Here is a 25,002-nt window from a genome sequence, read left to right on the forward strand (position 1 = left end):
GAACGATCTAATGTTGCATCCATCATACTGTGAAGTTGCCACGATCGGCCATGGTAAAGCGCTCCAGGAATGGTGCTTACTCCGCATTAGAAGCATAAACACTGCCTATAAGCATGTTGGTAGTCAAATCTACCCTTAAATACACAACAGCCATCTGGATCTGCATTTACATCAGAGGTGCAGGATGTGCCTTTTTTTTTATCCAAATGTGTGCCTGCCACCCCCCCCCACCATCCTCCCCCGGCCTTTGAGAACTACCAAGTTGTGTATACCTGTCCCCGCCAATGTCTTTGTAATCGATTGGCTTCTTGGTGGATCAGCTGGGAGTACTGTAGAAAGGCTATATTTTTGGAGTGTAGCCTGAGACACTGATGATTCTACTCTGGCACTCCTATACAATGGATTACAGCCCGCTTGACCAAGAAACCAAACCAGATTAACTATATCAGATTTTAGTGGTCAGAGAAACATGGACTGCTTAAGAAGTTAAAATAGAAAAACCAGTGGGATCGATTTGAACGTACTCAGAAAGAAACAATGGAAACTGAGGGATAGAACTAAAAGTAATGAAGAGACGCTAAGGCTCTGCTACCACAAACCAACAATGCAAACTATACAAGGCAAGACCTTACAGAAAGGATTGCATTCCTTGAAGGTCGTGAAGAGGACATTGAAAGATGAGCCAGGTAAAATCTGCACATAGAGGGCCTACAGGAAACCACGGACTTCCTGAATGTCATGCTATACATTAAGAACTGGCTCCTGAAGGACATCTAACCTCAAGAGGCCGGTCACCAATGTTCACAGTTGAATGAGCAAGCTATGTCCCCAACAGAAGACAATCACTGGGAGCTCCACCCAGGACAATAGTTGACAAATTCCTGAATTGCTATGACGTGAAGTGCACGCTCTGGGGCCCCATTTGAGAATTTGCCACGCCCAGACTATACTCCAGCAGTGCAAATTAGTAGGGTCTCCTTGGGTTTAATAAATAAATTGAATCAGGAATATAGGCCTCATTCATGCATTTCTTTTCTCTGCTTAGCTGAAAATAATTGCTGATCAGTAAATTATTATATATATTTTTTTCAAAACCAGTCCAGAGGAGGCTTGGGCCTGGGTGGAGGAATACCAGAGTGTTGCTTAAAGTTTGGGGAGAGATGGGGACATTATCACACGGTGACAAATCTCAGGCACTTAATCTAGGACAACGTGTAAGAAAACAGAGATAAAAGGATGCCTGTGGTAACACCCTCATTAAAGAGATCCAGGATGGTTACAGTTTGGCAACTGCAGCCGCCATTCGTCATCCTGCTCCATTGTACCTCAGACAATACTGAAGAACCAGCACTGTGCTCCCCTTCGGAAAACCGCGGGCTGTAAACAAATTTACCTAAAAATGTAAATTATTATTGGGGTCGTGGCCAAGATGGTAGACAGATAAGACATGCTTCTAAGTCTCTTCAAACCCACCACCGCCTGGCCCCAGTAAAATGCCCATGACACATGCTGAAGGAGTTGGGGCAGCTCCTGTTCCCACTGGGGGCCGCCTGGAACTGACCAAGTAATCATTATTGAGGCCTGCTCGCACAAATCGAGCTCCGAGGAGCGGTGCGAACAAGGGGCCATAAGCGGAGGAAGTCAGAGGCTGCGAGGCAATGAATGAAGACACGTTCTATAGGCTTTGCTGCCCTTACCCTGGATGTTCCCTTGGAGCGGCTTTGCTGCCCTTACCCTGGATGTTCCCTTGGAGCCCTACTTGTGGTGACGGCAACGCTTCTCTTATTGGAGATGACCAGTCCCTATTACGTCATGAGTGGTGCACCTAGTCCCTGTATCGAGCGCCACAAGGAGTGGCACGGCCTGAGCAAGCCAGATTGTGGAAGAAGGAGCGGCAGCTCCGAGACTGACATCGCAAGTGGGGACCTGTGCCTGCTTTTGCCTCCCCATGGTGGGCTGTCTCCCAAGAGGTAGGGCTGCATCCTGCGGCTGGCCCCCTGTTAGAGTGGTCCGAGAAGGTAATCCCGAAGGCGGACAGTCTAGCTGATGACGGTAAGGACCTCCCTTTCAGTGGACAGGCACCATACTGGATGCCTGGAGAGTGTCAAGATCTGCTTCTTGCCCTGCCCCTGGAGAGCTATCAAATCTGTTGGCGCTGTGAATAGTGTGGCACGTGGGGACTGCAGCGACAGGCCAGGAGAGCATATTCCTTCCCCAGTCCTCGGCTACATTATTTCAGGGCGCAGGGCTATCAGACCCCAGGTCATTACCATCAAAGACAGCAGTGAGTGTTCTAACCACCCTTATCAGCAGCACCAAGGCTGCTGTGCATCATTGCCTGTTCTTCGCTTCCCAGCAGGCCGCCTTCCAACACCACGTTTGCATCTATGTACTGACTGGAGGGCTCCAGAGTGTGATGGGGAACCCACATGGATGCCTTGAGACAAGCCCACTGCGACACCAGCTTCAATGCAGGCGGCAAATCCCATTACTCAGCACTAGGGGGCGGAGTGTCAAAAGGAAGGCCATAGCCTCTCAAGAGACTGTTCCCTGCCAGCTGGGAGTTAAGGGCGCGCAAGGGAGGCGAGGAGAGCAGCTGAAATGGACACCTGCTGAACGACCATTATGGGTTAAGGAGTTCTTTGAAGCACCCCTGGTGAGGCCCACGGTTTGGGTCCAGGATGCAACTGCTGAATCCAGTGCAGTGGTGTCAACCCCCAAGCCACCCCTTTGCAAAGCTTCTTTCCTGGCAAGACAGACATGGCCTCTGCATGTGGGAAGAAGGATCGCGCCCTCAAGATATGTTGACAAACGCCAATGGAGGCCCAGTTGAGGACAGTCAGCCTCACCCCACTATGGACTCCCAACTGGAGGGAGAGGACATGGGAGGGCAGGTGACCCGCTCATTCTTGAAGGCACTGTTTGCCTCACTCTGAGATGACCTTCAAATGGTCCAGAAGGACCTATCCAGCGATCTTAAGGAGGTCGGTTGAGACCTTAATCACCTTGGTGGTATTTGGAGGACCAAGAAACCAGTCACAATGAAGAAATTGAGCAGCTGCAACAGGAGGGCCTCTGGCTCGGAGACCAAGAGATTACTTTGCAGGCCCCGACTGAGGACTTAGAAAACAGGTCAAGGCGGAACAACATTCACATAAAGGGGTATCGACCAACGCAGAGGGCACAGACCTGAGAGGTTATGTCAGACCTATTCCGGTATGTTCTGCCCCCCACCACCCCACCTCAGACAAGATACTATCCGACTGTGCTCAGAGTGGACCTCCCCTGGCCAGATACAGCACTCCCTGCAGATATCTTGTGTGTTTGACTTCCAACTCAAGGAAGTCCTCCTCCACACAACCAGAGATCATCACCCGGTGAGTTTTAAAGGGCACACGCCTATGTTATACCAGGATCCAGGGGCCATCATGTTGCAGAAATGCCACAACTTCTGCCCAGTGACTGCCCATCTGCAAAGTAAGGACATCTTACTCCTGGGGTTACCCATTTCAGATCATCTTTTGCTTGGAGAGCAAGCTTTATCAACTTCGTTCCCTTGCAGACACTGTAGCTGCTGGGCACTGAGGAATCAGCAGCAGGCGATCACCAGCCCAGTCCACAAGCTCAGTCACTGCACAAACACTCTCGCTGACCGTGGACGAGATCGTCACCCAAAGGGTTGCGTTGCGGCAAAATCAAGAGACCATCACCATGGAAAGACAGGCAGTGCTAGAGACGCTGCTGGGACAGATGATGGGGGAGAATGGTGGTGACACCTGTAAAAGCAGTCATGCAGGGCTGAGGGGGGCCAGGTATTTGGGGAGGGCTGGACCTCTCAAACCCTCCATATCCTAGTGGACTCATTTCTGGTGGGACTATTTGACAACTAAGAACACTCGATGGTGGACTGTGATGTCTTTGTTCATGTTTTTTTACAGTCTTATTTTTGTTACAGTGGGGTGTTCATTTGGTTGTGGAGTACACTCAAATTCAGAGAACACACTACATAATAGGGGGGTGCCGCCATTTGACCTCCCTGAAATTGGGTTGCCCCAGGCTGGCATATGGAGTTCCCCGAGCAGGGCAGGTGCTCAAGCGCAGCAACAGATCCCCTTTCCCCATGATAAGCTAAAAGTTATCACCCTTAATGTAACGGTGCTCCACAACCCTACAAAGCACAGAGTGATCCTGTCCCATCTAGAACAAGCTGGAGCAGATATATGCCTATTACAGGAAATTCACTGTATCTGTGGGGACTGCCATAGATTTCATTCCCGGGCCTACCCACATCAATATTTTTCCCCATCAGCTGACACTAAGTCAGCAAGAGCAGCTGTACTGCCCACCTGCTCCTTCCAGGGGAAAATGGGAGATAAGTTGACCGAAATCAATGGGCACCTACTGTCACAGACTGCAGGTGGGGGACTACACCCTCATAGTGAGCCTCCTCTTATACACCCAATAACAGCCAAGAAAAATTCCTTAGATGGGCGCTGGCCATGTCTCATCAAGATAAGCAAGTAAGACTAGGAGAGGACTCAAATCTGTTATTTCATAATGACATAGAAAGACCTGCACATCAGTTTGGAGGGACTGGAGAAATCTCTTCGGAGGGCATTAGATGGGTGAGAGAAGTGGGGCTCAGAGACCTTTGGCGCGAGTGTCATCCCTGGACCCCTGACTATCTGTCCTATTCGCAAGACCACAAGACACATGCCCGACTGGATTATTTTCTAGGCTTCATTGGGATTCAGAACTTACTCACTGACGTGGAAATAGAACTGGGCTATTTATCTCTTCATGCTACAGTCTCTTGTTCTTGCACTCCCACCCCTCCATAGGGCCTTTCAGCCATGAAGAATGAGGGAACCCCTTCTACAAAGGTCTGAAGTAGTCAATCAATTCACCCAAGCCATTACACACTATCTAGAATTAAATGACACTGCTGATACCTCTGTCTCCCTCCTTTGGGAGGCTTTAAAAGCAGTCATACTGGGGAGCTTATGGTGATCTCTGCAGCCGTTAATAAAAACCAGCAGGACAAGAGTCAGTAGCTCTGTCAGCAGGTACTGGAGATGGAACACGTACATAAACGCACCAGTGCACCCCACGTATGGAAGCAGCTAGAGAGGCGGACAGAACACAGCTTACAGGATTGGATCTAGACAAGGCACAGTATGCTCTTGTTAGATTGTGCCACTCCTACATCGGGGGAGAGGTGTGGAAAGAAGTGTGGGCGCTTGCTGGTCAACAGCCTCTGAGCCGGGGGAAAAAAATAAAAATAAAGCAGGGGTGGAGTCCCTTCGAGCTCAAGACTATACTGAAATTATAGGGTATGTTCCCAGAGCATCTACCTTCCATAGTTTCTACGAAATGCTCTACTCTCCACAACCTCCCAAAGGGGAAAACCCGGAGTCCTACCTAGAAAGCACCCCATCATGTGACTGACAGCGGAGCAGGTGGAGTCACCAGACTGCCTGATAAAGCTAGAGGAGATAGTTTCAGCAATTGCAAGACTGAAACATCTTAAATCTCCAGGGCCGGACGGGTTTCCAGCTCTATTCTATAAAACGTTTTGCCCCATACTGGTGCCCATTCTGCCAAGCCTCCTTAATGCAAAAACCAATCCCAGCTCAGTCCCGCCTTCTATGTTGGAAGGCATCAATAGTTGCTCCCAAACCCAGGAAAGATCCCCAACAATGCGGATCCTACAGGCCAATATCTCTCCTGAACATCAACATGGAACTGCTCACCAGCATACTGGCATCTCAGCTGAATCCCCTTATGCTAGGGCTGACTGGCCCGACCAAACAGGCTTTGTCCCACACAGGAAGTGTAGTGATAATACAAAACAAATCCTACATCTGCTCTATAAAGCGAAACACTCTAAACGAGAAATCATGCTTCTAGCCATTAACACAGTGAAAGCGTTTTACTGGGTGCACTGGCCCTATTTGGAGGTCACACGCTCATTTTGGCTTGGGCCCCTCGATTCCAAGCAACTATAGCCAGCCTAGTGCAACGGTACAGGTCAATGGCCAGCTATTGTCCCCATTTCCTATACATGAAGGGACACGGCAGGGGTGCCCCCCTTTCACCTCTGCTATTTGCCCTCTACATGGAACCTTTCACTCAATGGGTCCAGGATAATCCCAACATTACAGGCATCATTTTTGGTGCGGAGGCACACACCCTTGCCCTCTACACAGACTATATCACACTTGCATGAATAATACACAGGAGACCCTCCCAGCCTTTAAAGAGGAGACAGGGCCTTTGGCCACAGGGCGGGCTTCCAGATTAATATCCAGAAGTCTCAATCTTTCGGTCTCCTTGAGGAAGGTGACAACTTGCGAACCGCTATCCAAAACAATGGCAACCCATTTCCAGAACATACTTGGGAATACAAATAGCTCCGACTATAAAAGACATCATCCCTCAATTATCAGATACTTCTCCAACCTGTCAAACACGATATGGCACAGCAACGAGACTATGCACTTTCATGGTTAGGCCTGGTAGGTGCACTTAAGATAATACTTCCAAGAATCATATTTATCTTCCAAGCCCTCCCAATCGAACCTCCTGTGGGCTAGGCATGCTTCAAGCTCTACAGAGCTAACCAGACAGCTTTGCGTTGTAGTAAAGCCATTTTAGTTGTGTTTTTGGGCACGTTATTTTAGCAACAAGGCCTCCTGCCTGTGCCCTTTAGCCTGGTTACATTTCATTTGATTTAATTCTTATTTCTTTAGAAAGGATCACATTTGTGGTGATGTTTTATTTTTCTCTATCTTGCTGTTCTTACACCTAGGAATGCATTTACATTTCTTAGCACAACATTCTTTCACTCTGTGCTTCGTCAAGGCTGCGACAAGATAGGGTTGCCAGCACAAAGTGGTACATCGCGTCTCTAATATTTCACAGAAACATATGTATTTATACATGGGGACACTTCTCAGAACACTAGCTGTTTTATAATGAAACATCTCTGTCCGCTGTATGTTAGAGGGAGGTTCCAGCCAGACGACTCCCAACGCATGCTGAGTGACTTCGCTCCTGCTGCTTGCTGAGACTGCTGGTTCCCTGGTCTATATGGGGACGGTGTCTCAATAGGGAACAGGCTTCTTCACCACTGCCATACTCTGATATGGTGAAGGTCGTCTTCTCAGGGAGGTCCTGAAGGGCAGATTAGGGCTGGTACTGCTGTTCTCTAACATTAGTGGCATACATTGTAATCATACATCTCACACAAGTGATAGTATGGTGGGACTTTTCTAGTGTTTCACTTTTCTTGTCACCATTCTGTTCTTAGTATGTTTTATCATCCTAATTATTGCAGTCCATGCCGTATCTAGAATGTAGCTGATTCAATAATATTTACTGAACCATTTTCTGCTTCTGTTGGTCTTTGCATGTGTGAGACAAATATAATTGGGAGAAAAGGAGAAGATCTGACCCACCATGATTTCCCTAAAAAGTCACAAATTCACGTGCCTAGCTGCCACAAACCACCCATACTCTTGGGCATAGGTGAGGTGCTGCTAACTGGCTAGGAAATGGATTCGGCTGACAGTTGTCACATAGTGCGAGATCGAACTGTTACCCACAATTCATGTGATGCTGCCTCGGGCCGTGCAGGCCAGAAAGCGACCACAACTGAGTAGGGTGATGAGCTATTGGTCCCTGTTGCGGGAAAGGCTGGCAATCCCAAATCTCCTTCAATACTATCAGGCCACTCAGCTCCGTTATGTAGCAGAGTGGTCTAGGGAGGAGTTAGAGAAGCCGTGGCCATTCACGGACCAGGCGGTTGCCGGTGCCTCACGTTGGAAGATTCCGTTCCTCACCTGTTCAGACCGACCTTGGGCCTTTACTCCTCATTGATTACTTTGTACAGGACTTAAGGTCTGGGACCAAGTGGCGAAGCCAGAGACTATCCATGTTTCCATCCCTGGTCTGGACCAGGCAGCATTTAGTCAATGGCTGAGTGCCGGGTGTCGCTCCAGAAACTTCTTTGACGAAGAAAGCCTGCTCTCATTCAAATTGCTATGGGATGACCATTCACTACAGGAGATGAAGAGAATGCAACACTTGCTGGTCAGGCACTGGGTGATGCAACCGTCAAAGCGCAAAGGAGCACAAAGACAACTCAGTTTTTTAAAAATGGTTCCTAACAAAACCACTGACCAAGGCCTCACCACTGAGCTATACAGTATTTTGAAAAGCACTCCCTCTCCGACAAAGACATCAGGGTAGATACGCTGACAAATTGAGTTTGGATGGTCGCTCACGACTAATGAGGGGGATGAGGTATATTACAGGGCTGGCCACACAGCATAGAACCAATCCAGTAGAGAGTACAAAAATTGCAACATACTGATACCTTACCCCAGGGGAACCTACACAGGGGCAACCCTTCTCGCAGCCCAGATTGTTGGAGGCAATACAGATCTCCAAGGACATTGGTGCACTTGCTCTGGGGGATGCGCTAAACTTGCTCAATACTGGGAAGTGGTACTGAACGACAAACTATTTAGATGCTCACCTGGATACACAGCTCTCCCGCCTATGTAATTCTGGGACTTCCTAATGCCCTTACTTACCCGCTTAAATCCAGTGGAGGGTCTGCAGATAGGCTTGGCAGTGGGGCAGCCATCCAAAATATACTTGCTCACTGGGGCACTGACACTCCCTACTCACCAGGGGTGGCACCACCGGTTCTGGTATGTGTTTGGTATGGAGAGGCTCACCCTGCTCCTCTCAACACAGGGATTTCTTGCAAGATCTCTGGCGCCCGTCCCTGGACCTGCTCTCTAGGGAATTACGACAACTGGCTTGCCCCAAATACCAAGGGCTCCTGTGGCTCACAGACGTCCCTGCCCCAACATAATACACAAGGGCTGCTTATGGGAAGGCGGGGGGGGGGACCCTTTACGTGTTCATGTGTTCTACCTGATGAAGCTTGATATGCGCACTCCTTGGAATGGGGTGCGGGTGTGAGCAGGGCAGCGTTGTTCAAAGGTACATTAAACAAATATGCTGAGCTGCCAGTTCGCCTCCTTTGGGAGTACTACATAACGGTTATTTACCTTTTCAAAATACTAATAAAAGATTTGAACCATAAAAAAGGCAAAGAATTGTCTTTATCTTGTACTATCCGGGTTTACCACCACACTACTCCTAGATGATACACAAGGTCTTAACCACAAACACACCCAGTATGAACAAAATCAACTTGAGTTCACATATTAGTTAATACCTACTGCTACATATGATTCATATATAATTGTGTCCATAAGGTCCCCAACCACTCTTAATAGTTGGGACCATGGACAAAAGTGATTCATACAAACTAAAGAAACCAAATTTATTAAGCACATTAAAAGCATAACAGCTTGCCACAATGAGTTCCTTGTCACAGTCATGGCCTGATTGCTGGACAGCTATTTGGGCTGATCAAATCAAATCATTAACATTTATAAAGCGCGCTACTCACCAGTGCAGGTCTCAAGGCGCTAGGGGAAAAAGGGGGGTTATCGCTGCTCGAACAGCCAGGTTTTTAGGAGTCTCCGGAAAGCGGAGTGGTCCTGGGTGGTCCGGAGGCTGGTGGGGAGGGAGTTCCAGGTCTTGGCCGCCAGGAAGGAGAAGGATCTCCCACCCGCCGTGGAGCGGCGGATGCGAGGGACAGCAGCGAGTGCGAGGCCAGAGGAGCGGAGGAGGCGGGTGGGGACATAGAAGTTGAGGCGTCTGTTGAGGTATTCCGGTCCCTTGTCGTGGAGGGCTTTGTGTGCGTGGGTGAGAAGTCGGAAGGTGATCCTTTTGCTGACTGGGAGCCAATGCAGGTGTCTCCGGTGTGCGGAGATGTGGCTGCTGCGGGGTATGTCGAGGATGAGGCGGGCCGAGGCGTTTTGAATGCGTTGCAGGCGATTTTGGAGTTTGGCTGTGGTCCCGGCGTAGAGGGTGTTGCCGTAGTCCAGGTGGCTCGTGACGAGGGCGTGGGTCACGGTTTTTCTGGTGTCGGCTGATCAAAGAGTCAAGAGAAAATAGCCCTGGTGGAAGAAGTGTATTTACCCCCAAATTATAGCCTAAACAGTGTTTTCATGCCCCATTTTAGCAGTTTATCTGTTTTAATTAAGAGGATTTTTGGTTGTCGGTCAAATTACCTTTTTACAACTGACCTGATATTAGAATGGAGTTACTTATTACAGTGTATATGGACCTTCTTGGTGCCTCCAGAGCCACATCATGGATATCCCTTACTGAAACATCTCACCACATCACATTGCAAGAATCAGTGGCAAATACCTCTTCACAACCTCGGGTATGAGGAGACTAGGCTCTCTATAAAAAAGAGATGTGAGGTGCTAGCCCAACTATATTATCAGGGAGCACAAGTTGTGTTTCTCCAAGAGACATTTGAATGAGAAAGTAATGAGCTAAGACAAAAATGGAGGAAACAATTAATCAGCACCAGTTATTCAGCACACACCAGAGGAGGAGCAAGCTGGTTAAAACCAGGAATGCCTTTTGCTACTGAAGTAGTACATGTGGACCCTAATGGTGGCTATGTCCTACTTAAGACAATTAGAGGCTCCCGCACACAATGTTGATCAACATCTCGCCCTAATTTAATTGTAATGCAAACTTGGTGATTGTGTCCTGGGTTCTTGGTGTAGACTTGAACAGTGCACTCGACAGACAACTAGACCACTATCACAACTCTTTACCAAATGCTCCGGCAATGCGTAACACCAAGGCACCTCAGGTATGGCTGCAGGAATAGACACAGGTCGATACTTGGAGACATAAAAATCCTGATATGCAGGAATACTCCTACTCCCCTCCTCATAATCTGCATGTCTGGTTTGACTAGGTTGTTTGCTCTGAAACCCTCCAGTCATCAACATACCACAAGATTTACACTGCTAAGACTATTGGACCATAGCCCCCATCGGAAGTGGGCTTAGAATGGAGAAGAACTCCTACACCAATACCAACCTGGAAACTCTTAACCCACAAGGTTCAAACATACAGCCACTAGGGAGGAGCTCAGAGAGATAATATGGAACTAGTTTCATGAAAATGAAAAACACAGCTTCCTCGTCCCTTCCTGAGTGGGAAGCTTTCAAAGTGGTGATTAGAGGCTTCTGTATTAAATACTACTGTAGGATCACACAGGAAAATAAAAAAAAATAGAAACAACAAGAGTGGAGGCTTCCCTGTCACTGGAACCCAGAGCAGCTCATGAAGCTACTCGCCTAGGCCACCTAATTAAAAGGCAGGGAGAAGCTTGCCTCAATACTGGATCACTGGATGTCTCCATTACGGTTTATGCAGAAAAACCCCACACCGATTTTAACAAAGCGGGGCGACTACTGGTGTGGCTTGCTGAACTGTCACACCCACAAGCCCCCCCAACATGTCCAGTAGTACTTCAGGAGGGAGTTACATTTTCATACACATGGGGAAATGAATGACTCGTTTAGGGTTTACAATGCCCATTTATATTCCTGCCCAACAGACCACATGGCTACAGCATTTGAGGTCTTCTTTGGAAATATGACAATACCCTAGTTGACACGAGAAGCAGCCGATGGCTTACAGACTCCCAATTCAAAACAAGAAATTTAGCAAGCGATATGTACACTTGCTAGGGGCAAGACACTCATCTATCCAATTCTAAGTCATGGATGAAGCTCTGCTGGCACCCAGGCTCCAACCATCCTGGGACTATAAATTCCCATAGGTAAAATACTTCAGGTAGAGTGTCAATCAGGGAACGTCCTGTCCTGTGAAACCGAAGCCAAGCCAGGGTACCTGCTTGCCTGAACGAAATGCAAATGTGTGCTACAAGTTAATCTGCAAATGTAAAGGGTAATCTGCAAATATAAAGGATGCTTGGGAGCATCTGCTGGCTTTAATTGATCAAGCCACTGAAAGCACTGCTGTGACTTGTTATTTTTGAGTGATAGTGCAAAGAGTTAACAACTGAACTGTTAAGTGAGTGCTTTTAGTTGCAATACATAGCGCTTACTACCCCATAGGTGATATTGAAGGGACAGTTATGTAAAAATAATATATGTTTTACATATGGTCTGCGTATTACTAACGCCTATATTTGTCTTTGCACATTTTGTAGCAGTCCATGTTATACTTTTTGTAATGCAAATATAAAATAATGACTTACACGTTCACAGTGATTTCTATCACAGGCTGTGTGTGACATCGTACCACTAAAAATAATCAATTCTCTATTCTCCTCCGCACCAACCATGAATTAATCCTGTAGCTCTCTGGTTATACAGACCTCTGTAGTGCATTAACTAATAGAGGTTTCATAATGTACTATAGTGCAATTCCCACCAACAACTTTTGTATTTTAATTTATTTTCCATTTAAGCTGGCCTTATTTTATATGTAGCTACTTGGCAGTGAAATACCTAAAATGTGAAGTCAACAGCACCAAACTAATAACCAGGAGTCAGTTTTTGTTAAAATAGAAGCATCTGTTTTCATAAAGTTAAAAGCAAAGACATTTTCAGAAAACAGTGTGAAAGAATATTAAAGGACTACTTCCTCCCCTGGAATTAAAGAAAGCATCCAACTTGGACCTCACAGTTCATCATTGACTATTGTAAATGGTATGTTTCAATTATGATGAATGATGTTCAGCAACCTCCAGTTCCATGCAGCTGTAAAAGCCAAGCCGTCAGCATCCCCTGAAATACAGTACGTTCTCCTTGAATGCTGTGCACTAAAGTTGCAGCCCATGCTTTACAGCCATTATACCAAGGGCCAAAGAATTTATGCGATTGTGCAGCCGCAGCGATTTTCACATTATAGATTTACTGCAATTGCCACATAATACATCATATGCCACATAATGTGCAGATTTTAACGGGGAAAAACTTTTAATAGGTCAAACAGTTCAAAAGTTACTAAAAAGCAGCAACACGTTTTGCAATACAGTAGAAGGTTCTTTGCAAAGCTGAAATGGTCATTTTTTTGTTGCTAATTGCTATATTTGGATGTTAAACTGGTACTAATGAGGTGCAACCACAGATTGACCGTCTATCTGGAAAAAACGGTCACACCTATCACATTAGTTCAGGAAGGTGTTTCTCAACCAAACATACTTTGCCAAAACGTGTTTTGTTTGTGAAAAAAAAAAAAAGTACCACTGTGCAGTTTTGGGAGACTTTGAACTGTGTGGTAAGTCTGACAACGAACCAGTCACCCTACTAACATTTTGTTTGCTAAATACTGTTTAATATAATAAACATATCCTCTTGCTGACCACTCTCAATATTAAATATAAAATCTCCCACTATTTCTTGAGCTCATACATTAAGATCAAAATGGCTTCATACCCCAGAGGAACATCTGTCTTGATATTAGGCAGTTCTATCATACCTCTGAAAAGGCCCATGAAGCCTGGCCCAACTCAGTCCACCTTCCACAGGCCTCCTATTCTCTAAATTGGATTATACCTATTGAGATTTTTAAAATCCCCTGGTGTTGTGCCTATGCTATTGTCACAGGCACAAGAAAAAGGAATCCAGTGTTTCCACTGAGAAAATGGTGGTGGCTCCCAGGTTGGTTCCGGAAAGCTACATTTTTATTGAAGGGGGGCAGGCGGTTTAAGGGGGGGGGGGGTGATGTATGTATTGAGGAATTAGCTTTCTCTGTGGCAGCTGCCATGTTGTTGAATACTCTCCTGGAAAATATTAGGAGCTTGAACTCTTGTTCGAACTTCTGTAGGCAGGTGAAAACCTGGTTATTTTCACTTCTACATCGCCCCGGGTGATTTTGTGGCTATTTCTGCAACTGTCCTGCTAGGCTTAGATTCCCTTTCCCAACTGGGACCTTATTCGGTGACAGTGCTTTGATGCCCATTTGCTTTATAAATTCAAATTCACTACTATTTACCCTGGCTATGGAACCCCTTGTTATAAAGCTGTGTGAAGTGGGGCAGACTTGAGGCCTGATAAGGGCAGGGGGTATACATGGTATTTTGCTACATGCAGACAACATGCTAATTTATATTTGAGATGTGACCACAGACCTTAGTCCAATTGTTAATTCAATGGGTGGATTTTAGATCATCAAGCCTGCAGGTGAACCACACAAAATGTCACATTTCCAATTTGTCATACATCACCTAACTAGTTGTTACAATAGGAGACTAAATGCTGCAACGAGCAACCCACACCGTCCAATACCTTGTGATTAATGTAAACCAATGCTCCTGATGGAAATCTGGGCAGGGAGCTTCAGGCCTTGAAATCCCAAGTGACCTTCTGGACATTGCTGCGATTGCCAACGTCTGGCCCCATAGCCACAGCTAAAACCATAATGCTCCCTCCTTGTCTTTGCTATTTTGTGAAACTTCCATTGATGTTACCAACATTTTTGTTTTTTTGAAGAATATGAAATTTTTAAAAAAATACTCCATATTATTGATTGCATGGGGCAGTGGGAGACAGGGTGAGCTAGCTGAACTACAATTACCGACCAGTACAGGGTGAGGAGGTTGGGTGCTCTGACTTCCGTGGATACTAAGTTGCTGCCCAACTTCAAGTGCAGCCTACTGGTTGGCACATCATCACTTGGGAAAGACTGGAATGATGAGACCGAATCTAAGAAGGAGACCTATGTAGAAATGTATTTACAGGCTCAAAATTCCTCAAGCGATCACCCAATTTTGGTTAAGGCAGCAGTAATTACTCTGAAGCACTGTCTTCGGTATGTGCACCTGACAATAGCATATGCCCCAATGATTCCATTGCAGGGCTTTCCTGCAAGAACAGGAGCGCTTCCATCCAGAGGTTTAGATTGCTTGTGTGTGGGGGGGGGGGGGGTATACACACACTGGGGAATTTGCTAGGGTTATGGGTCAAATCAAGACATCCAGGAATGCTTGCTTGAAATGAACTCAATTTAGCAGCCCGCACACTAGCTGCATCTGATTTACCAGCAAAACTCCCCCATATGCCACCATTCACCTGCTACCTTTTGGCCTATGTTATGGTCTTGTGATAAAGAGCACCCCTTCTGAGATGATATAACGTGACGTATTTCCTCCGTAACCAATAGACTAACATTTGCAAACCCCTGAAGCCTGTTTGCTGGGCTTATACATCAGCTCCCAGCTACCCCCCCCCCCCCCCAACCACTCTAAAGTCACTGACTTGGACCTTATGCTAGCCAAGCGAGAAATAACTATGACATGGAAATCCTCAATGCTCCATACAATTAGCACAAGGCATAGAGACCTTGACTATTGGTCAAAGGCTGAAAGTCGAGAGCTCCGCAGGGGAGGAAAGAAAGTGAGGATTGCTGAGATACCCTATTGGAGCAGATGGAGAAACTCTTCCAGACTTTTGAAGAAGAAGGAAAGGTTGACTAAAGGACACTGATTCACTCCTAAGTACTCTTAGGAAGGAACTAGGAATAGATCACATAGGCCACGCCCTACTACATAAGTTCATCATGCCTTTTTAACTCTTGCCCACCCCCCATACTTACAAATATTGACCTTTGACTGACTTAACACGAACATGTGCAATATTTGTAATATTCCCAGTTACTGTGTTCTATAAATGCACCAGCCTGCATTTAAAGCCAAAGCCAATATACACCTGCTTTGTAATAACTTTGGGACACACCTGGGCAATGATGGTAGTGGGGGGTATTTGGTTTTTACCACAATTTGTTTTCAAATTCGATCAGCGGTTCTATTAGAAAGTGTTGTGACGATTACACACTATCCATTCATAGTAGCCTGTATGCAGTAAAACTGGATGATGCGTTTGTACTAGCATCACAAAGTGAATATTGCTGTAACAATGCTTTTAGTACTATAAATATATGTTTTTTGTTTTTGTTTAAACAGCTAACACATTTCTAATATCACAATGGGACTAGAGTTCAGAAATTAGAAACTGAATACATTATACCAATCCTGTTGCAGCTCGTTTGCGAAGCCTCTACCAAAGTTTTAAATTTAAACCATTGTGCACAGCAAACAAGGTCGCCTTCCCAATCGGTCATCTTTTCTTGCAGACTAGTTTCTCCAATACTTACTTTGACATCCTAGGAGATCTTCAGTTAAGAAGGCGGTTGCTATACTAAAGTTGCAAATGGAAACCGGAGGGAAAGCCTTTTAGTTACAGCCTTAGGGCTCTGAAACGGCCGTTAAAACCACAGGCAAATTAAAAATACTTTGCTAGCACCTGAAGAAAACATGTTTGAACGGATCAGTATTTCAGATTAGACACTTGTGTCAAACCATCAATAAGCAACAAGACAGGGGACCCTATAAAGACCATGCAAACCATGGTGGACATTGCTAATTCAACTATGGATGAGCTCATACATCACCTAAGTTCCACCCTCTCAGTTCCAGCCCTTTTCGGGCATTCCCAGGAACAAGTATTCCCTAGGCGTAATCTTTATAGAAATCATGGTTTCTCCTGCACAAGATGCATATTGTGCAGCTTTTAGGCTGTGCCACAAAATGTGCCTCAATTTTTACACTGTCCTTTAGTAATTTTTGCACAAACCACTTAAAGTTAACTTCTTAGGGCGGTCTGCTACCCTGGCACAACATTTTATGCAATAAATAATAAAGAGAGCTACGGATTTTCCCCAAGGTAAGAAATTCACCTTGAACGAAAGGACTTTATTTGATCAAGCAGCACTGCTAGTACCAGGAGTTTGTATTACTTAGTAATAACAAACTAGCTTCTGTGGTCAAAATGCACAACATTATTTTTTGAGTTTGCCTAGAAGTTCAAAAGACAACCCAAAAGTACGTTTGCAGCAATTTCACCTTTTTGAATGAAACTTGTATTCTATCACTGACGAGTTTCAGTATAGTTGCTGCTCTAATATTATTTACATGTTTCTTCTTCAGAAATGTCTTGCTAAAAGAAGCTGCCAATTGTTACCACTAAAAGAAAAGTGGAAAATACACATTGTTTTTTCTTATTTTAGAAGTCTGACTGCCATAATTATTTCACAATGTTAACTGTACAACCCTAATTTCTTTGGGTATTGCAATCTGCATGTTAACACACATTGAGCAGCTTTGGAAAGACATCTTTGTGCATTCCTCGAGTCATCAGAACCAATCGCAATTAATCAGCATTCCCCATTGATAAAATTACCAGGCTTAGTAACTGTACCCTAACCACCAACACCTGCCTCCCTGGACAGAGTCATGAGTCTGACCCACTGCACCCAATCTCTACTGTACCTCGGGAACACAACATTCTAATTAATGCTCATTACCCTAACACCCATTACACTAACAGAAACAGCATGACCAATAAAGCTACCTCAATCTCCTGTTATCTTCTATCTATACCTTCCTTCAACTTAAGCCACCTACCCACACTTAAATGCACCTAAAGAAGATGATGCAAAAGAGATCAGGCTGTATAAACTGGGAGTCTGGCAATTACATCAGCTGCAAACACAATCTTAGGTCTTCACAAAGCAGACTGAAGCCATCTAACTGACAAGGGTCTTAACTGGTTTTCAGAAAAAGAATCTTGATTAACCGTGATCAAATACGATCTATATACAAGGATTGGCCAACAACTACGTAAAAAGTAAAACACCTATCCTTGTGGATTCACCTAGCCTGGGTACTTCACAGTACCTTCCACATCATATTGCACCAAAACCTAGCAATGGGCATTTAAAGAAACAAAAAGGTCTGGTAAGGAGCTTCAGTTACTGACAGGTCTGATCAAGAAAAGAAGATGGACAGCAAACTACTGAATCCCATAATTGAGCTTGATGCCAACTGCTCAAGAACACGTTATGACACAATTGTAACTAAAGGAGCAGATTTAATACCCTCCCTTCCCCCTGACAGCCAAGCGGATAATTCTCCAAAGAACTTGTGCATAGGAGGAGGAATATTACTAGAGCTTCGGAGAGAATATGAAAGAAAAGAGAAGAAGAAAAGAAGATAAAGAGCAGAAGAAGAGAGAAGGAATACAAACATCAGTTACTTGAAGAAAAGGCTTCATTTAAGTCGAAAGCAACAGGGTTAAAACCAACTCAAGATGGTATTTTAAATTTTGAAAAGGCAAACAATTGACCCACTTCCAGTTATCACATGATGTCAAAGAATACAAGTAAAACCGAAATATGTCCAACTTTCTTTCAGGATAAAAAAAAAAAACTAGAACATTGTCTCAGTGTCGAAATTGTGGAATTACTTCCCATAGTCCTGATACACAAATCCTCAGAGGTCTGGTAATTTCAAGAGGTTGAGCAGACAATTCTGTAAATATTAGAGTCAGACTCAAGACTGTCCTCATTTATCGGATGGGATTCCAAAAAATCTAGTGAGGGAGAAGAGTCCATCCCTCGTTCTCTTTCTGACAGACGTTGTGAATACCTCCCTTAAGCAAGACATCTTCCCAGATGTCCTAAAAACTGCTCAAGTCTCTGTTGCTCTAAAAACAAAAATAAGAACACAAGTCCTGAATAATTTCCAAAAAAAATCCCAATCTGCCTTTGCTTGCTATATTCCTGAAAAACTACATCGCAAATCAGTTAATGCTCTATTTCCAAGAACAATCATCTCCAAGACCTATATTAAGACTGCCATCTTGCAAATGGATGATGCACTCCAAATCCTAGGTCAGGGCAAATGTTGTCTTTTCATTCTTCTGACATTATCAGCGAATTCATCAGGTCACTCATGAAAATCATGGCACTATAAATACGAGTCAGCAACTTTGCAGAGAGATGGTTTCAGTCCAACTGCTCCCATCTAATCATGCTAACCTACTCCCTATCAAACACATCCACCCTTCAACAGCGAGTACCATGAGGATCTATTCTTTCCATATCGTTCTTAATATACATGGAACCCCACTGCTTCCTTATAAATTAGGGAAACATTCCCTTCCGCAACTACGCCAATGACATGCAGCTGTTGCAAAGGGTCTCCTCCTTAGATACTACCGAACTGTCCAACACCTTATATATATATATATATATATATACACACACACCAGTCTATGCATTGATAAAAAATAAAAATAAAATCTGATACATGCCATTCCTAGTCATCAAATTGTTACATGTTTTATATATATATATAAAAAAAAACATTGTCACAATAATCCATATAAGTATACTAAAGGACCTCAACTCTAGCGTTACTTCTTTGAACCCTAAGAAGCATACTTTTTCTAATTCGTAATGCCCAGCTTATAAAAAAAAAAAAAACAACTGACAGAATTTGACTCTAGGCGCTGTAGAAACTGTAAACCTAACTTGTTGGACCTAATATTTCCTGCGCACGAAATAGTATGCAACAACTAAATTCTGGGCATGCTAAAAAACCATTAATAAAAAATAAAACATGAAATGTGCTGCAGACTGGAAAGACATAATGCTGCAAGGACAACTGGTTAGGGGGCAGAGAGCCAGGTTCCTTGCAGAGGAAAAGCAACTAGAAAGTGCACTGTGCATACGCGAAGACGACTAAGAAAATCTGTGTCATGGATTTGACATCCAAATCAAGTTTTGTTACAGGCCTACAGTTGGAGAAAATAGGGTATACTTATTAACCATAAACATCAATTGTGAACAGATTGCGTGTATCCATCAATTGTGAGCAGACTGCCCGGACTTCAGGTCTGTGTTAAAAAAAAAAAAAAAAAAAAAAAAAAAAAAAAAAGTTTGACATAGGCCCTGGAATTTCTACTGATTAAGTCAGAGGTATGGGAAAAAAAAATGTTTGAAATATCCAGTTTAAAAAGTGTGTCCTTAACAGAATAACCATGATATCGTGTCCATTTCGTCCAAGGTGAAACAATCCTTATATATGCTATTCTAATTGTATCCTCGATATAGGAAATACTTAACTCAGAGGGTACAAAATAACTTGCGACACTCTTGGGAACAGAAAGCAACCTTCATTTAACCCCCTCCCCACCCCAAAAAAAAATGTTCTCTAGACTTTGCAGAATCCCAGAATAATGCAGTCCCACACTGCCGCCTTATTAGATCCCACAGATAGTTACTTTTATATGGTTGGATCGTTTCTTTGATGGATTTATGGCCCAACTTTCTGCGAGCCTGAATATCGCTTCTATTGCCTGTGAGAGGTTCTGTGCTCTTTGATTTAATAGGCTGTCCCACTTTAAAAAAGAGTCAAAGATAATGTCTAAATAATTTTTTGAAAATTTACTTTTAGTCCCTTCCACTACATTCAATTTAGATCTATTTTTCAGGCCTCCAATCATAACAAAGGATTTCTGGTGATTAACTTTTAAGGTAGGATCATCCATTAAAGTGATCAGTAATATAATCTGGAGGCCAACTGCAGTTCTTGCAAAAAGAATAGTCACCAGCATGTAAAAGACTGGGAACTGGGCAATTTCTTACTTGAGGCAGATCCTCCCCCTTTGCACTAGATCATTGTTCAATCCATTTATTTATATAATAATAAATGTACTAAAATGCATCTATGTTGAACGCTCCAATTGGACATTATCATAGAAGAACATTCACCATCCAGGCCATAACGTTCTTTCACTAAGTCCCCCAGTGCAAACGTGTAAGTCCACGAGAGTTATCCACGCCCTTTTTATTTCCATCAAGTGCCAGCATTTTCCCCAATTTACCATGTCAAAGGCACAAGACCGGTCCATGAAAGCTATACGTAATTAACCTCTTTTCCATCTTCTGTTCTCCCTCAGGATGTGCTCCACAAATAAACAATGTAACATCACAATATCTCAGCCCTAAGACTGTCACAATATGCCATCCCATAAGCACAGCACTCAACAAGTTCACACAATCTTACACCCTCGCACAGAACTAGTACTTGAACAAGTTTCCAACCATTCAAGCTCATAAGCTAAAAGCATCTCTAATCAGTCAGCTGAGTTGGAATTTTAGTGCGCCAGACTAAACAAGAGCTGCTTAAACTACCGCCATAACACACCTGGATCCCACTGAAGCAGCACGTCAAAGCTGCCCCACAGAATTGAAGCTGTTAACTGCACTCCACTTTACACCACTGTCATGGATGTACAAGCTTACCTCACACATACTAGATATCTCCATCAATTAGCAGTGTTAACTTTCCAGATCTATGCAAGAACCACAGGGCCCTTCTAGCTGTTCACCACGACAATTAAATGCTCTCTTGGATGGAAACCATAAAGCTCATTGCATGTTCTCTTCTGTACTTGTCACGCTCCCCAATGCTGCGTAACCAACAGGCACCTGCAAACACTGCATTATTGTGTGGCTCCATAATCCTCTGAGAGGCACCATTCCAGAGCTAAAGAGATGCCCTATCATCAGGCAAATAGGATTCTATGTAAAAAGGTGAGCCTGAGATCTAGCTGATCCACTTTGCATGGGAAGAGACATGCACATCCCCCCCAAAAAACACGATATACACAATAATCTGCATTTCACAGTTACCAGTTTAAAAAGAAAATGTACAAAATAATTACGTATTAAGTTGGGTACAAAGGCTAGTCTGACCTGTCATGCAAATTGTTTTACACTGTTGTAAAACTGGGTTCTCCTATTATCCTGCTGGACATAAGGCCTGTGACCTGCGTTCTCACTCCAGTTCTGATCTAGGTATCCTGTGGAAAAAGAGGCATTATTCTTTTCACTGGTTTCTCAGTGTGGCCCAAATTCCAGCTGCTGCTCTAGTCAAAGAACCTTAAGAGGTCTGACAAAGAGGTCAGTTAAGAGGCACAGAGTGGGATCTTGAGCACTGACTGGATAGTACATGCCACAGTATGCCAATGTTAAAGACTGCTAAGCCATCTGCCCCTAAAGATGCATTTCTGCCTCTGTCCTCGCACAAGTCTGTCACAATATTTCCCAACCTTCCACTCCCTCTTCTGACGAAGTGCTACAAGTGCTTAAGCCCTACAAGTATCAAAGAATCCACATGAGATGTCTGCCTGGAGATTCAGAAGAAGCTGGCTGAGGAGGCAGTTTTTTTGGTTCCCTGTAGCCCATATTTGTAACAGAGCAACACGATTTCTAAACTTTACCTATATTCCTATAAGGGTCGCTGTTTCCTCTCCAGCTTACTTAACTTGCCCTCTTAACTCTTCTGCTGCAACTCTTGAGACATCAGTGTTGTTTTTAGCATCCTTAAAGACGTTCCCTTTTTCCTTAATAACTTTCACCATGACGATTTCTTCCCCATTCTATCTTTTTTTCCTTGACTCTCCGTTCCCTTCTGAATTCCAAAGAAACTTGAGCGGCATACAGCACTAAACAAATAACCAGTAATACTGGAAACTGACCCTCTGCACTAAGTCGGTGTTACAAGCAGACACAGAATCAACAGCTTGACCAACTGTGCTCTTCACACGTGTCACTAAAGCACAAAAACTGGCCGATTAGGGTGTTGGGGGGAAGGGGGGGGGGGGTTAGCCCCTTTCAACCCTGTCACCTCCCGTTCCCATTGTGCTACAACTAGTAACTATAAATAATGAGAAATTAGTGGCGCCGTTTATACCATGTGTATTTTTATAATGTTCTGCATGCTTTGTCTTTGATCAAAGCACCTTCGACAAAGAGAATTCAGACGGGCCTTTTTTTTTTTTTTTAATGGTTTGCAAGACCTTCTTGCTTGGCAGGTGCTCTAGCAGAAAAGCACATGCCAATGCATACTTTATTTGCAAACATTTCGGTACGCTCGCATAACGTGTAAATTTCCCAGCCACTTTTTCCTGCAAGGCGCCTAGTTAAATGCGTACAGGGAACACAACAAAAAGCAAATTGTTTAGTACTTGTAATCCAGCCACTGGTCACCTCACAAGCAAACTGTGAAAACACCTCTATATGTGTGATCTGGCCTGGTTGGAGGGACATGGCCTGTCTTGATTGAAAACTCAAAGCTTGTGGCAGAGAAACCATACTTGTTTGGTATTACTTACCGCCACTTCCCCAGTTGGAAGACTTATTCTGGGAGACAGACTCCGATTATGACAGCCTGAGTGTAGGCGAGTGCATGGCCAAAGAGGGAGGTGTGCCTCAAGGTCTCCGGCATGAAAGCATATGGTGGATAGAGGATAATCTTGATCAGTCTCTGGGGATCAGCCCTTCATAAGGTGTTCAAGAGTGGGCATTCTTCTCCCTACCGTCACCCCTCGAAGCATCACGCTACTGTGCCGTTAACCCAGTTGGGGGGGCGTCCGGGACTTCTTCGCCTCATCATGTGGCTTGTTTATGACATAGCGGCACTCCCATGAATCAGGAAGTGTATCCTTGGTAGGATACACAAGTAACCGGTGGCGTTTACATATCTACCCTCCCTAGCACTTGTTTACGAGCCATGGGTTGCTGTGCTTCAGGTCGGGTACGAGCGGGATTGGAAGTGGGCGTCTACCACTGTAAGGTCCATAGGCCTCCGGTAGCATTTACCTGCTCCCACCTCTAGGGGTGGGGGTGTAACAATTACAGAGACTGAGTGGGTGTCTAAATGTAAAAACAAAATTAAAAGGTTTACGCCAACATCACCCCGCCCGACCTCACTCGTGCAGGCTAGTACGTGGAAGGGGTGATCTGGTAGGGGGCGGTGGGGGTGAGGATCCCCCCGCCCCTTGTTGGATAGCTCGGCCGTGAAGACCCTCTACATACCTATTGTAAGCAGGCCTGACACCGACGCTGTCTATCGGACTAGAGGGAGGTTGGTGATGATGAGGGGCTGGGTATAAGATGGGGCCTCCTACGTGGGACTAAGGAGACCAGTAAACCCTTACCTGCCGCCTCCTCTCCGGGGCCCTCTCGCCACTCTGAGACGCTGCGGCCTGTACTGCTTTTAATACCCGTCGGAACGAACCATCAGAGCAGGGGAGCGCGTCACTTTACGAGCTGTCGGATAGGTGTCGTTGCTCTCCCCTGTGGCTCCTACCTCGGTACCTGTATTTCTGCAACTGAAAGGCCGTGTACTGACCCAATGCCTTTCTCCCGGAACTCTATGATTCAGTCATGGTCTGGCGAGCGCCGCCCGCTTCCCCCGCGCACAGTGAATGGATCGACTGGAGCTACCAAGGGATGGCCAGGGGATTTGGGGCTGTCATGAAAGGGATCCCTCAGCACGTAACCCCTGCAGCCAGCCTCTAGCGACTGGGGTGAACTCGAACTAGTCCTACCAAGCGCACCACCCATCCCTCTATGGCATGCACAGAGCTCTGAGCTCACCTACCCCGCTGGGTAGGATGGAATCGACACGCAAAAGGGCTGCCGGGATGTGTAGTTCGCAGATGAGCTTTAGACCGCACCTGCTGAGGGAGGGGCTGCAACCCAGGGTGGGGACCAATACGCCAGTAGGGTTACCAAGCCATCTTCCAAGAGCCCGCAGCAGCTTGCTCAATGAAACCAGTTATTGCGGTTCTGGGACTTATTTTCACAAATTGATTTGTAAGCAGTAGTCCAATAGGATTAAACCAAGACTATAAGCAGGGGCGACCCCCGCCAGCAGCAGAAGCTGCAAAACCTTTAGCAAACGAAAATATATTATCGTTTAGTTTGTTAAAGGGGTGGGGCCACGGTGTTCGCCAGCAGTGAGGGGAAGTGCATAGCATTTTATGTCAAGAATGGAGGCTCATATTATGCTTCTCTAACTTGCTTTAATTCCAATAGCAGCAATCGAGAAACTAGAACTCCCAAAAGGCTTGAAACACAGAAAGCCAAAGGGAGAGAAAAACGTAATCATTAAAGCACCAATCAAAACAATAGGAGGTATGTAATCACTAAGCTTTGACTGCGACCAGCCCTCTTTCTTGCTGCTCGCAGTCAAGATAAGTGCCGACTTATTTCCTCCTTCCTTTTCTTGATATTTATTGTTGTGCTTAATTGTTTTTCAAGTCATTATTGTGGCGCTCGCTTTATTTATATATGTTTATATTGCTGTGTTTGTTTTATGTTTCTCATCGCTTCCGCATGTTTATTTTTCATCGCCCATCCGTGTATCGCTCTCACGCA

The 25,002-nt window shown here is 44.9% G+C and overlaps 1 protein-coding gene across 3 annotated transcripts in view; it reads right to left on the reverse strand.

Annotated features, from left to right (window-relative positions):
• FAM53C (family with sequence similarity 53 member C) overlaps positions 1–24,211 on the reverse strand; it is a 110,337-nt gene extending 86,126 nt beyond the window's left edge. Inside the window, exon 1 of one of the 3 annotated variants that reach the window (XM_069244441.1) lies at positions 22,953–24,211. The gene's annotated coding sequence lies outside the window, so the exon portion shown is untranslated. The remainder of the gene's footprint in view (positions 1–22,952) is intronic. The other 2 variants (XM_069244440.1, XM_069244442.1) reach the window with 2 other exon arrangements.
• Positions 24,212–25,002: the final 791 nt, after the last annotated feature.

Source organism: Pleurodeles waltl, chromosome 7 (genome assembly GCF_031143425.1).
Source record: "Pleurodeles waltl isolate 20211129_DDA chromosome 7, aPleWal1.hap1.20221129, whole genome shotgun sequence".
Classification (NCBI taxonomy): Eukaryota; Metazoa; Chordata; class Amphibia; order Caudata; family Salamandridae; genus Pleurodeles; species Pleurodeles waltl.